At 38.4% G+C, this 15,203-nt stretch overlaps 2 long non-coding RNA genes across 2 annotated transcripts in view; one reads left to right on the top strand and one right to left on the bottom strand.

The window, feature by feature from the left end:
* Positions 1 to 436: 436 nt before the first annotated feature.
* Positions 437 to 2,542, bottom strand: LOC116233506 (uncharacterized). Its single transcript, XR_004167973.2, has 3 exons — positions 2,361 to 2,542; positions 1,955 to 2,045; positions 437 to 1,885 (listed from the first exon to the last, which is right to left on the bottom strand). It is a non-coding gene; the product is annotated as an uncharacterized LOC116233506 (long non-coding RNA).
* A 182-nt stretch (positions 2,543 to 2,724) lies between these two features.
* The window catches only part of LOC116233247 (uncharacterized), a 41,957-nt gene continuing 29,478 nt past the window's right edge, over positions 2,725 to 15,203 (top strand). The window contains exon 1 of the long non-coding RNA XR_004167940.2: positions 2,725 to 2,841. This is a non-coding gene — a long non-coding RNA (uncharacterized LOC116233247). The remainder of the gene's footprint in view (positions 2,842 to 15,203) is intronic.

The following is a 15,203-nucleotide window of genomic DNA, read 5'->3' as shown; positions in this document are numbered from 1 at the left end:
TTTTGGTTTTTTTTTTTTTTAAATCTGAGAGTCTTTACCTGCCAGCACAGTTGGAGGAAGGTCAAAAGCAGGATTTATGCATAACGAGAGCAGCGTCCAAAGATCAGATGAGCTGAGGCCAGGTTTTCTGCTTTTGTACAGCTCACTCCCCCACCCCCCAAAAACAAACAAAGTGTTGATTGCCAAATCAGAGCACAACATACAAGTCCTCCTTCTGTTGTGAAACGCCATGGTTCTTCATCATGTATCACAGAGGCAGGAATCAAAGAGAACTCTGCACGAAGGGCTGGTCAATACAAGATGTCAGCTGGCTGCAGTTACCTCTTCTCATCTGCGTATCTTCAAATACAGTGACAGCTCCATGTTCCAGTGACAGTGTTCCATGATTTTGGGGGGCTCTCTGTTTTTCTAGAAGCACCAACTTCTGCCTATGTGTAATTAGGCTTTTGTTTTACATAATGGGTAAAACCAAGCAAACAAATAGAAAAACAATACAAAAACCCCACAATCCTTTGTGAGTAGAAGCAAAGAGAATACATGACTTGAGACTTGAAGTCTCAGGGCATTCTGGTGATTGGATCTTGGAGGATTGCTTAAGGAGTTCCTTTTTTCCCCCCCTTTATTCTTTTAAAAGGGTTAATTGGGCTGGGAAATAAATGCCTGAAATGGTACCTTTCTAGGTTTGTATGATTCCAAAAAAAATCAATAGACCTTGATTTTGGAATCTTCAAATGGTGCGAGTCCTCACATTTTTTGTATGTTTTTTAAAGTATTTGGTCCTCCTATAAGTAATAGTCTGTTTAGACACAGGAGTCAGCAACAACGATCTGTGAAACAGTTAAACCATCAGTAAATAATTAACATTTACAATGCTGTCACATTCATATTAGCGGGAGCTCTGTAATGATGCATTGCCTCATACTTAGTTAACGCGCTGTATGAACACTAGGTATCACATTACAGTTGTATGGGATGTTACCTAGAGGAACTGCTACAGTGGTGTACCAAAGGTCAGTTTTATTTAGAGATGGCTTCTTATTTATTTTTTCTTTTAAACGTGAAGGGTGCCTCTGGTATTTACAGAACAGTAATGCTGGCTGTGGAATAACCAATGTTACCTTGAGAACAAGCACGAGCCAAAGCTGAGAAAACCATGCAAGACATAAAGACACTGTTAAAGAAAGTTCAAAAACCTTTTTGTGTTCAGACAGAAGTAACTCCCCAGCTAGCTGTAGTTACATGTGGAGTGAAATACGCATAAATGCAAGGGAACTATCTTCTTTTCCTTGAAAGAAACAGGTTTAAAAATTTACAGAGTAATTAGATTTTCCAGTTCCCTTGACCTACATTTATCGCCCAGATTAGAAACTGCAGTGTTCAATAACTATGTTCTAGCAAGTTTTATATAACTTTTTTCCACTCTCTTTTATTATGGTTAATAAAATTGAAGTATTTGCTTTGATAGAACTTTCAGTCCTTTACTTAACATTTAGTCAAAAGAGAAATATATGCTTTTTTTTTTCCCCTCACCTCTGCAAACAGCACTTCAAATTAATGATATTAAGGAAAGTAGTGCCCTTGGTTACCATTTCAGATGATTACTTGTTCTGTTGGAGTTATAGCATCTATTTGGTATACAATTGTTAAGCCAGCACAAAAAACCTGAAGTTCAGGAGTGAACAGTTTATTTAGAGGGTGCCCCTCCAGTGCCACATTGTGTGGCTTTTCAGAACAGTAAATCCTCATTCAGCAGCATTATAGCCCAGTGAAAGGATGCCTGCAGCTCTGGGTCCAGGCATCACATCAGCAGAACTTAACAGTAACTGTAGCTTTGAGTCTGGCACGGTTACTCCAACAGCCAGACAGATTAGCACCTTTCTGACACCTAGAATAAAATCAGATGTGTATTTGAATATATATGAGGGTTTGGTATAGGAAAAGGGTAAGTACTCACTGCATTAGTTCTCATTTGTGGTGGTGATTAATCTTCAAAGATGCAACAGAAAGGAACATTCGTCTAAGCTTTTGTGCCACTCCATGGTTAGCTGTAAGAGGAGTACCAAGATAACTTCCTATAAACAGAAAATATTGTCTTTCTAACAATCTAGCAGTTAGGAAAATGCTAGCGGTGATCTTAAAACACCTATAAATGGTAAAAAGCTTACCAGATCAGATACACACCTCTTCTAGAAAGTGCTGAACACAGAGAACTAACTTTCAAATACAAAATGCATTTTTAGATTGCGCTTCTGCAAAAGCAGCTTTTACAGCAGGCATCACAATACATTTTTCCTTAGAGAGAGGTCTTCTCTTAAATCTGTTTGGAAATGAACCTCAAAGATAACAAAGCATATACTCACTACAGTTAGGATTGCATTCCCTATTCACAGGAGCCTCCTCTTTTCAGGTGAATCTACAGCAGCAACATCACCACAGCTGTCAATAAATACCTTCTTTTGTTTGCTCTAGTTGAGCAATTTAGCATAGATTATATCTGCTAATCTAGCTTTATAAGCTCATCTCTTATGAAAAAGAATAGCATTGCTTTGATGCCTGGTAGGAGTAAACACCTCCCCAAGACAGGTGTTTTCATTAAATGCTTACCAAAGGGATTGATCAATTAAATACAGCTGTGTTTAATTGGAGGTACCTATCTAAGCATGCTCATTTCTATATATTAAGAGTGCTGTATGTGTTTGTGTGTGTTCTATGGGTTCAGGAAAAATGAACTACAATTGGTTTAAAATTGCTTAAAATTAAGCTTCTTTTAGTAAGACAGGAGCTGGAGTATTTTACAGAACTACGTAGTGTGTTTTGAACTTATATGAAGACGCCAGATTGGTAATACCCCGCTAAAAGTATCTGAAGTGGACTTTTTTTAAACTGTTGTAAATATCTATATTTATTTTTAATAGGGACAACCTGAAATCCCAAAGTTCCTGTAAAACTTCATGAAACGTGGAAGTATGAGTTAAAGTCATTGTTATGACTTCCTGTGAGACTGTTAGACCGTAAACTCAAGTTAAAGCTTCTGTCTGTAGGGAGTTGCTACTGGGATGTCCTTGTGTTTAATACTGTGTTTGTAAACATTGTTCCTATGCACAATGCACTTTACAATTGGTGCCTTAGTGTTTTCTTCTCCTTTGCTATTGATTTATTGTTGTGGTGATCTTGTTATTCCCATTTTGAGTTCAATCTGGTAGTAGACTGTTTTTGTTCTGAGTATGCAGTTGTGAGGACTCTCTGAACCTCTAGATTTATTCTGTAATCAAATTGCGCTCTACAGTGATTGTAGTGGAATCTTGCCTTACCTGCAAATTATTAGTCTGTGCCAAACATCAGCTGCTCCAGAGCCTGGGTTTAGGATGCAGAAATCAGGCTGTGAATTGGGTTGCTGAGAGATGGGCACAAGTTCCATTTGGTTAGAGCTACTGTAAAGTGTCACCTTCAGCAATGGGATGGGCTAAAGAGTTGGTAGTAGGATTGCCTCAGAATCATGCAGTTCCTTCTGATGCAGCCTGTATGTTAGAGACCAGGTTTATTACAAAATAGTGTATTGTATTGTTAGCAGCTGCGTCAAAATGGATGGATAAACCTCTGTATAGGGAATCTTCCTAATCCAGCAGGAATCTCCTTGGCTAGACTTGCTACTCAGATCCCGCAGAGCAGTTTATTTATTTATTATGTTTACTTAGGTATGTTTGTGTAGCCTAGTTACTGACTATTTGAGTCTACTTTTGATATGGCACTCTAGTAAATCCAGAGTAGTTTCTAGTATGATAATGCACATCTTTTTCTGGCTGTAAAAAATAAAAGTCGCCGTTTGTGGTGGAAAAAAATACTGGAGGCTTGGCTAAACTATGCCTTATTAGGAGCTGTTCTAAACAGGAGGGAAGCTGTTTTGTGTAGTTATGTGTTTAAGAAATCACTGAGGTGAATCCACTGACATTAGGTATTGAGATAGGCTTGTATATTGTGTAAGAAAATTTTTTTTTTGTACAATAATTCCTTCTTCTCTTTATTTGCCCCCATCTTGCTGCTGGTAGCTGGCTGCACCACAGAAATGCAGTGGTCTCTAAGGACAATGCTGTCATTATTTACCAGGGAATGCTATCTCCTTGTGAGAAGTAAACAGCGATTAAATTTTATTTTTGTATATCTAGGTGAATTTGAAAGGTAAATATTAGTAGTAGAGCATACTAACTTCTCAGATGGTTGAACGATGCTTTGAGTGCTTTTACGTTGCAGGTTCCAACAAAGCTGTTGGAAAAAGTGATTAATGCAAAGGTGTGATGGCAGCGAAATCAATAAAAAACCTGAGTGTCAATCTCTTGTCTGCTGTTGTCTGTACTCTTGTCTGTCTGCTGTTTTAATCTTAAAGATCATTCTAGAGTGTTGACTTTTGACCCCGATGTGTTCGGTGAGGCTTAACCTTTCTCTTATGAAGCAGCCCTTTAAAAAGTTCGGGTCTACAGGTCACTGTGGGTGGAGAAGGCTTGTAATAAGCACTCCACCAATTTTTTTTTTAATCATTGTTAGTCATTATCATAAGGATGACAATCATTGCTTATTTTATGGCCTTATTGAAGACACTCAGACTTTCAAGCTGATCATCTAGTACATAAGCTGTGCATAGAGGTTCTGCTGGGATCAAAGCAGAGACACCCTTTCTTTTTGCGTGTCGAAAATTATGCAAGTCTTTTTTGTGGGTAATCAGAAGACTTGCATATGAACTTGTATGTTGATGGCAAGAGGAGCCTCTATGGTGGCTTTAGATTTTAGCCTAGCGATTTCCATATGGCTGGAATTCTTGATGCTCAGCTTCTGTGCAGGTGGAGTATATTTTCCCTGTATGGTTACCATAAAAGGACACTGATACAGGGGGTGGTGTCTAACAAAAACATACTGGAGCTAGTTAGGTGTAGGGAAACTTTTTATTGAGGATGAAAAACACTTTCTGACTTTTGCAAATCCAGTCACGCTTTTACTCCTCTTATGGGCATGATGTAACTACATCTGTTTTGACAGACTGTATCTGGGGAACTTTTCAGGTCCTCTGAGACAGATTTTGTACTTGAGGAAGATCATCAGACTGGATGGAATGTTAGAGTACTGAGACCCAGTGAAGCTCCTAATCAGTATGATTTGGAATGCTTGTGGAACAGTGCTCTAAATGAGTTGCTTTTCTTTATGGTATAGTCCATATTTATTATTTATATTGCATGTTTTGATAGGTGTCTGTAGAAAGAAGTTTATTTTTTTCTTCCCCTCCTATGACTAGTGTGAGTGGAGTCCAGTACATGAATGCAAAGATATATACAGTCTTTGGAGTGCATTAACTAGCGCAGAAATTTTCGTGATAGTAATTTAAAATGTCTCTATGAAGTTTTAGGAATATCAGTGGAAAAAAACTATGGCTATGCAGAATAAAACCAAGCTTTCCTCCCACAGATAATAAGTTGGGCGTTAGTTATTGCGTTATTACAACTGCTACTCATTTCCGATAGAGGCTGAATAAATGGTTATTGGACTATGTCCTGGGAGACAACAAATGTGGGCAATTTCAGCTCAAAGCCTAGGGGTGTTTGATTCTGAAATACAACTCCTTATTGAGAGGTGTTAACTGCTTCATTTCTTTCTGTTTAATGGGACTCTGGTTCTACTATTCTTATGATGACAACTGTGAAAATGTTGATGGGAGTGGTGTTTACTGTCAGTATGCTCTAAATTAATACCTTTTGCATTGTAAAGCTGAATCACAATAAGAGTTGGTTTGTCCATTGTTTTACTGAAGTTTGCCATTTTCTGAGTTTGGGAACAAGCCCAACTCTTTCAGATTCCTTCATAGAGGGGGGAAAAATGCTCTCTATTATGGTGATTAAGTCTTCCCTCAGGATAGGAAAGTCTTATTGATTTAGATTCTGATCTCTGTGGTTCATTGTTTATTGCACCTCCCTTCTGCCTTAGCAGTGAGAACTTAAGGAGAAACTTAGGATTTAATGGATTAAACATGCATGTGTAGATATTTCTAATACTAGCAGGAATTTAAAAAAAAAAAAAAAATAGGCCTACCAAGACAGCATTTCACTACAGGTCTCGTCATTTGAGTTTTAATAGAAAGGAAGATGGAGTAGGGTTTAGAACTTGGCTGAAGATGAATCAAGTTTAGATGGTTAGAAGGCAAAGGCTTCACAATTCAATCCTGATTATCAAAATACTTAAAGATCAGTTGTATTTGAAGCTGTAAATTTGTCACTATTCAAAGTGGTGACATGCCTTTTGAAATCATCTATTACAGTAGAGGTGCCTGTGGTTTGAACCAGATTTTGCAATGGAATAGTCAGTTTGCACTTGGCTACTAGTTTTCCCCTGACAATAAGAACAACATAGTTGACGTGAATGCAGATAATTTCTAGAGATGCATCCAAATCCAGGAAAAAACAAACAAACAAACAAGCCCCCCACCTCAAAACAAACAAAAAAACCTACGAACTCTTCTCCTTGATTTTCTGATTTTTCTCTGATTGTCCTAATGACATCTGAATCTCAAAAAGATTGAAAAAAAGATGTTATCTCCTTTGCATCAGTTTTTTTAATTTGGTTGTATTTCTTCCTGGGCTACTGCCAGATGGACTTTTAACAAAGTTATATAATTATAGAATTGGGATTGTGCTTTTTTAAGAGTACTGTGAATATGGTATGTAAGCATTGCCCCAACACTAGAGAACATAAAACTGTTTCATTCCAGAGCACTGCAAAATTGCAAACTGATTGTATTATGTGAACTCCAATTGTACATTTTTCCTGTTCAACAACAGTGGAACCGTCCCATTTAACTATGAAGTAATGTCTGCCACTCCATTTGTCCTCAAATGAACTCAATATACAGGCCCTCTTATATAATAAAAAGGAAGGAGCACAAATAATGAATATGTTGTTCCTGTACTGTACATCATGTATTTCAAGGAAAGGTAAGTTATTTCACCAATTTGTCTGTTAAAATGATTTTGATTCACATAGAAACTGCTTGAACCTGCCTCTGGCTCATTTCTAAGGGTAAATCTGCACTTGTGTTAGGGTCCATATACTTCTACTGATGAAACAAGAATATTGCTCTCTTGGCAGATACACGAAGTGATCTTACGTATAGAACAATTTAGCATTTGCTACTTTATGAGCTATAACTTGATGTATGGTATATTTCCTCATTGTACTTCCCAGCAAATAGACTTTTAAAATACTGAATGCAGTTTCAAATGTAAAGTGATATAAATGTGCTTTCAGGTATTCTCATTTTGAGTAATGTTTTATTAAATATTTAGGAGAAAAGTAGGCAAGAATACATTCATGACCCTGCAGCTGGAGTCCAGCATAAGCCAACAAGAAAAATAGGATTTCAATGTGCATGAAGATAACTCACTAAACTGTTAGCAAAATTTGCATCGTGATCAGCAATCTTTTCCTACAGTGCTACCAGTGTTCTGCAAGCTAAATTTGCAGTATGTTTTCTGAGATGTGGGAGGAAAGGCTGACCTGTCTTTAAGTGCTTTTTTTCACATGAGCTAGGAAATTGTCTTCTAAATTTATTTCACCTGAACAGACAAGCTGGATGGAAATCCAGCCATTTAGATTTTATTTCACTGGGAGAACACTATGGAGCCCCATCTCAATGTGAACGTAAAGTGAACTCAGACAGGATGTTCGTTCTTATCTGTCTTTCCAGCTGAACCACTGGGTAATTCTGCTTCGTAGACCACTCAGTAATGCATGCTTCCACTTCACCTTTTCTTTCTGCTGTCACAAAGTAGCTGATTAACGCATTGAATTTCCATGCTTTTAATTAGCAGCATACATGTTTAACAGAAGTTTGTAATTCCAGCCTTGAGAATAATACATTTATCCTTTTAAATGTTGAACTGTGGGAGAGGAAGAAGAATATGTGATATAGTGAATGTGGAGAAAAGAATATGCCAAGAAACTTCTCTGTAAGGGAATGTGCAGACTTGGCTAGGGCATGTAAGTTTTATTCCCTGGGCTGTGCCAGGAAGCAATTGAGTCTTTCTGAACAGAAAGGGGTCAAACAGATTTCTCGAGGGCTGGGAGAGACAGTGAGTTGGTAGGGCATCGGAGTAGTTAGCCCTTGTGTGAATGAATCTTCACTGTGTAAGAGCATGAAAACATGCCAAAAATTTTTGAGAAGGAGCAGCACGTAGCTGGATTGCCCTACAGAATGCTATCAAGATCTTTTTTCTGTTGGTTGCAGTTCATTCTCATCTTGTTGAAGGATCAGAACTAAAGCAAAAGTGCAATGAAAGAAAGGACTGCTTAGAGAGATGGGTAATTGCCAAAAAGCTAGAACAAGACACAACAGCTGGATAGAAAAGAGTAGGGGAGAACAGAGGAAATGCATAACAAGCTCTGCAAGCAAGAAATGGCTCTTGGGGTGTTGGCAGTTGTTTGTGGACTGATCTCTGTCTAAGTTCAGAACTTAGAAGGACAAAAAATGTGTAATGAATTTGGAGTGGTTTAAAACACAAATACAATATGCACACATTCACCTTGCATTTAGAAATGTCTTCATCTCTCAATTTCCTTTCTGATTTTGTTTGCTTCTTTTTATAGTGCTTAAGGCTATGCTGGTAGTAAGGAAGTTATAACTTTCCTAACAGAAAATTATTCCTGTTTTGCTATGTTGAAGGGCTGGACTGCTCAAAGATTACTGAAACTTCTGTCATAGCTGATTAGACTCCAGTAGTCAACAGTAACAAAAAAAAAAGCTATTAATTGCTGTACATTTTTCATTTGCATTTTATTTGTGTATTTATGTATCACTTACTTTAGCACTTAACTGATGCTGCTGCAGCCTTCGTTGCTCTTTTTCCAGTTCAGGCAGTTCCTCTGAATAGCTTGGATGAGTGTTCATCATTACACCATATATTAAGTGCATCTTTGAACACTTCATGTAAAACCACACAGTTTGGAAAACTTGTGCAACTTTTTTTCCTTCACACAAGTTCTCGATCTTCAAACATGTGCAGGCAAAGCACTCTTCTGAAATATGGCATTGTCTCAGTTACTCTGGTGTAGACAGGCACACTGTCATCTGTGAAAGCCACATTAACCCTACCTTAATAAATACATCTCATTCTAGGGAGGTGGTCATTGTTAAAAGGTGTGGAAAGACTGGAAGGTGAAGGGACTAGAGAACAAGACTTATGTGGAGCAGCTGAGGGAACTGGGACAACTTAGTCAGGAGAAGAGGAAATTGAGGGGGCATTGCTCTCTACCACCATCTGAAAGGAGATTGCAACAAGGAGAGCGTAGGTCTCTTTTCCCATGTGATGAGTGATAAACAGACAGAAATTGTACTGGGGAAGTGTAGATCATTCATCTATGAGAACCTCTTCATGGAAAGGGTTATTAGGCGTTGGAATAGGCTGCCCAGGGAGGTGATGGTATCCCATCTCTGGAGATATTTAGACTTGAGCTCTAGTGATGGGATACAGTAGATCTGGCTGATGTTTGGACTCAATGTTCGTGAAAGTCTTTTCTAACCTAAATGATTCTATGATGTGTGTTTTGCAAAGACTTTACTTAGTAAAGTTAATATGGGTATCTCATAGAAGTTAAACGAAGCTTTCCATTCTCAAATTTCTCATTTTCTATAATATGTCTTGTAGGCGATGAAATGATGTAGGCGAAGAAATCTAGAATTACTAAAAACAAGCCTAAAATGATACCAGCGTAAAAATAAATAGCATCTGAAGTTTAAAAAGAATGTTCCTATATAGGCAGACTGCTCTAGAATTTCTTGCTTCAGGGCCTTTATAACCTCCTCTTGAAATATTTTTTTTGACAAGCACTCATGGAAACAATAGAAGAGGAGGATCACTGGCATATCTGGTAGGGCTATTTCTGTAATTTTAATGGCAATATTACATAGAACTGAGCTACAAATTGGCTGAAGTAATAAGGTAGATACTCATTAACCATGATAATGATTCTTCTGGTGAGGAAAATTTTCAAACATTTCTCACACAGTAAGCCAAGCTGCACTGGCTTTTGTAAGTCCTATTGTTCTATATTACAGTAAAACTATCAATTTTTAACTTGTTTTGATTAAAAAACAAAACAAAATTTAACTTTTTAAAAGGAAGTTCCCTGTCAGTTGTTCCAGCATCAGAAACATCTAAAATTTCATACTGCTCTGCAAAACAGGGCTAGAAATATTTGTAAGACAGCACTCTTTAAAGCTGTTGCTCCTGTGCTGTCTGCTAGAACAAACTGACTTGAGAAGAGTAGGTAGGAAGTGAGTTCTAGGCTGATCTGAAGGTGAGGAGAATTGGAATTGTGGAAAGGACTTCTGAAGGCTATAATAACAAGAGTGGCTGATTACTGTTTTTTTTCCCTTTTTTTTCAGCAACAGCTAATAAAAGTACTATTCCCTTTGTCTATCTGGATTAAGATTTTAGTCTTTGCATCAGCGAAAGCTTATTTGTTGCTGCTGCTGCTAGCTACCATTTTGAGAACTTTGTTGCCTTTGGTATTTGGGATATTTCCTCTTTAACAAAGAGCCAACATTTTGTTCTTACTGATGACTGAATAGGAGAACGCCTCTGAAAATGTGCTTAACTTTTAAAAAATTTATATGCTCTGGGGCTTTTATTCCACAAAAGTCATTGGTAGAGCTGGAACAACAAAATAAAAATCTCCTCAGAAGAAAAACAAGTTCATTCTGCATGTTGTACATGAATAGGCTTAAAATCGCATAGTCTTCAGGAAGAAAATAAAGCATCTAATTATTTAGATCACATTTTTATCACCTGGTAGGATAAAAAAAAAACAAAACTCCACTGTTTTTTAGTGAGGAAGGAATATTTGCTTACCTGTAGGCTGGACATGTCAGCTGGTGCATCTGATACCTGTACTTTACTACGATGCTTCTGTAGAAGATGAATAAATATTTTCTGTGGTGGTTTATCAGAACATTGTTGTGATCTGCTCTGATTTATTTACAGTATTTTAAATTGCTGTAAGTCAATGGCAGGGCCTGCAGATGCAGGCATTTGTGCATTCAGGAACTTTTGTATTAAAAACATGACTTCAGAAGCACAGTGCTGCAGCTTAAAATAACCTACCCCCATATCAAAGCACGCGATTCAAGTGCAACTCCTACAGTTGCTTCTCTATTTATTTATTTATTTTCAATAATCAGCTTGCAGGGTGGTGCTGTGATTTAACCCCGCTGGCAACGCACAGCTGCTTACTCAGGTTTGCCAGGTGGGCTGAGGGAGAGAATCAGAAAGGGAAAAGTGCGGGAACTCATGGGCTGAGATGAAGATAGCTTACTAGGTAGAGCAAAAGCTGCATGTGTAAGCACAGCAAAACAAGGAATTTGTTTGCTGCTTCCCATTGCCAGGAAGGTGTTCAGCCATTTGCAGGAGAGCAGGATTCGTTGTGAGTAATGGTTTCTTGGGAAGACAAATGCCACCACTCTGAACATCTTTCCCCCCCCCAACCTTCCTCCTCCCTTCCCCCAGCTTTTATTGCTGAGCATGATGATACGTAGTATGGAAACGTCCCTTTGGTGGGTTGGGGTCAGCTGTCCTGGTTCTGTCCCTTCCCAGCTGCTTGGTATCCCCAACCCCAGTCTGGCAGGGCAGCAGGAGCAGCAGAAAAGTCCTTGGCTCTTTGCACGCACTGCTTAGTAACAATGAAAAAAAAAAGGTGTATTATCACCACTACCTTAATCAAAAATCCAAAACAGCACTATATGAGCCTCTGTGAAGATAGTTAGCTCTATTCCAGACAAAACCATGACAGGTGGAAACCTGGAGAGTGGAAGGTTTGATTTCACTGATGTCTTCTAGTTACCAGATGTAGGCTATTTTAGATACAGAGTCAAAATGCCAAAATAAAGTATGAAGAACTACAGTCCTGCCTCAGAGCACTGGATGACATTTTAAATCCTACGTTTTTGAGTTCTTGTAGAAAGAAAGAACTTTTGTGATTCTTTGCCCTTGGGAATGGGAAAGTCCAACCAGTAGCTGTGTCTCATTTATACAAAAGAACATAAATTGTCAGTCAGCTGTCACTGCTGAAGGGCTTTGATGACAGTGTGGAATGCAAAAATAAGTGGTATCTATGGTTGTTTGTCCATAAACCATTTGCAAGTTTAAGGGCTAAAAGCATTATAAGTACTGTTTATCATTTTGCACGTTTCTTCCTGTTATGGAAACAGATAATTTCTATTCCAGATCAGAGTATTTTTTAAGCTAAAACCTGTTTTTGGACTGTATTTCTGCTAATATACTGTAGAACAAGAGTCAGCATGTGGTGACATTCTCCAGTTTCTTTGACCTTCATGATTTTTAGCACAGGTCTTTTTATTCCAAATGAGTATGAAATCTTCATAATGCCAGTGAGCATATCCTGTTGTTAGGCAAAAGAAAAAAGCCTAAATGGCACTCAATGTAATTGATATATCTTTAAACTCTCTTTACTCTTAAGGTAACATGAGTAGGTTTCAGAGCGTGATGTATGTTTATATTTTGATAATAGCTGCCATATACTATTAGTCTGTTCCCTCAATCATATCCTTTCACAAAGGGGGCTGAACACTAACAGACCATAACTCTGAAGAGTGTCACCTCAAATATAGTCCTGCAGCTTTCATTGTGTTATTACAAACTGATGAAAATGAACTGCTTGACAGCCACGGTAACTATACCTAAGCATATCCTAATAACTTCTGCGTATAAAATAGATGTTAAACATGAGACAAATCCAATTTTCAAAGATGTCTAAAGCAGAGAGAGAGAGAACTAGGAATTCTCTTAATATTTGGCTATGCTGTCAGAGTTTCTGAAAGAGTTACAATAATGTATTGGTAACCAACCAGTGCTGTCACATATTATTAGAGTCCACGCATAGTGATATACCTTTTGATGTATCTTTTTTTGCTGGTTCTGTTTTTATTTCCTTGCAAAAAGAACAGGAATCATGCCTAACATGCACATGTATTATTTTTTCTCCTGGAAATATATTGAGTCAGTAACAGCATAGTACAAAAGACAGTGAAGCCTGGACTGAGAAATTCATTTAGAAGCCTGGTTCTCACTGAAACCAATAGGAATTGAGTGCCCATGTGTGCTTGAAAATCTGGTTCTCACTTCTGGTGGGGATGCTTAACAATGTTTTTGGGAACCACGGATGGATTGAGTTCTACTTCCATTCTCACGCTGGTCCTCCCCATTGTTTGAACAGCACTAGTCAGCCCTCAGACCACCAGCAGCGATGAGTTTGGCGACAGCATGTTCTTTGTGATAGTCAAGTTGAGCTTTCCATTGACAGTAGCCACGAGCAAAGACCCCTTGCTTTGTGTGCCATCTTTCCATGTTTTAATTCTTACATCAGCCACAGATGTCTCAGAGCTTGATGTATAATGTTTCTCATTTTTTATTTTAAAAGATAGTCCTTTCTGCAATCCATAGCATGCATTTCTTGTTAAGAAAAGGAAAGATTCTGTGGCTTGGAGAGTTGTTTGCTTCTTGCTTTTTTTTTTCTTTTTCTTTTTTTTTTTTTTTAATTCTTTTGCATGCGGTTGTGCCTTTTGTGTGTTTCTCTCTTATTTAAAAAAAAAAAAAAAGGCTTTAATCTTGTATTTGTGCAGTAGTATATTTTGTAGTAATGTCATGAGATGTTTTTGTATTCCTTCCCTCCTCCTTTTTAATGAACTGTAGCAAAGGTACTCATCCATTTTTATACACTGATTTTCCAGAAACATTACAGCACTGTGATCTTGCTTGCAAAGGAGACTAGTGTTATTATGGCATTTTTTATTAGCCTTGTCCTGGAGATGGAATCCTGACTGATGTTGGTCTAATTATTTAAGCTTAGTGGAAAAATGCCTTAGCCCTAACAGTGATATAGTTGGGGGTTTTGTGATGTAAAAATTCCCAATGGTTTTACTCCAGAAGTACTGGGAACCAAAGTTGTTGTAAAGGTGGGATGACATGCACTGACTCTAGGACTTCCTCTGTAATATATTTCCCATCTTCTGCGTGCACATAGTTTACATATGCAAACCATGTTCACTACAGTGTCATACAGTGTGCAAACATAGCCATCAGTATCTTCTAAGCTTCAGTCAGCCTTGAAGGATTTCTTTCTTTCTTTTTTTTTTTTTTTTTTTTAACTGTTCTGGCCATACAAGAGGTTCTGCAGATGGAAAATGTACCATAAGCTCCCATGCTTTGTATTTTGTCCCAAGGGGGAAACTGAAGATAGGATGTGCTTATTGGCAGGAAAACATGATCTTTGAGAACAACTTGGGCTACACTTAAAATCAATGTTATACCAGTGTGGATGCGTAAGGGATGATACAGAGGCAGTAGGTCTTCCAATAGTGTAGTGGTGCAGGGGATGCGTCTTCAGGATAAGGTGATATGAAAGTGGCTCTGCTATTCGTTGAATCATAGAGAATGGCTTGGGTTGGAAAGAACCTCAAAGATCATCTAGTTCTCATCCCCTGTTGTGGGCAGGGTTGCCAACCACTAAATTGAATGCTAGATCAGGCTGCCTAGGGCTCCATCCAATCCAGCCTTGGACACCTCCAGGGTTGGGGCATCCACAACCTCTTTGGGCAGCCTGTGCCTTGCCACCCTCTTAGTAAAGGATTTCCTCTAGATGTTTAATGTAAGACTCCCCTCTTTTAGTTTGAAACTGTTCTTCCTTGTCCTATCACTATCTACAAGTGCTATAAGTTGATTTTCTACTGTTTATAAGCTCCCTTTAAGTATGGAAGACTGCAGTGATGTCTCCCAGAGCCTTATTTTCTCCAGTCTGAACAAGCCTAACTCCCATAGCCTGTCTTCATAGGAGAGGTGTTCCAGTCCTCTGAGCATCTTTGTGGCCCTCCTCTGGACCCTTTTCAACAGCTCCACATCTTTCTTGAGCTGAGGGCTCCAGACCTGGATGTGCTTTTAAGTGAATGTGTGTGTGTTATACTTGATGTTTTAGTCTAATCTTCCTTGTGTGGCACCTGTGTTATGAGCCTGTCTGATGGGTTGATCAGGAGCTGTACAGCAAGCATGATAGCCTGTGAAACTTACATAGTTGTAGGCATGAACAGGGCCCTAGAAATGCTCAGCTTACCCAGGAGATTGGCAAGCAGTGTGGCTTGCCAATCTCCTGGCTCTCAG

This window comes from Phasianus colchicus, chromosome 1 (genome assembly GCF_987193195.1).
Source record: "Phasianus colchicus chromosome 1, bPhaCol1.hap1.1, whole genome shotgun sequence".
NCBI lineage: Eukaryota > Metazoa > Chordata > Aves > Galliformes > Phasianidae > Phasianus > Phasianus colchicus.
The sequence above is the reverse complement of the archived record's forward strand: the minus strand, read 5'-3'. Positions and strand labels throughout refer to the sequence as shown.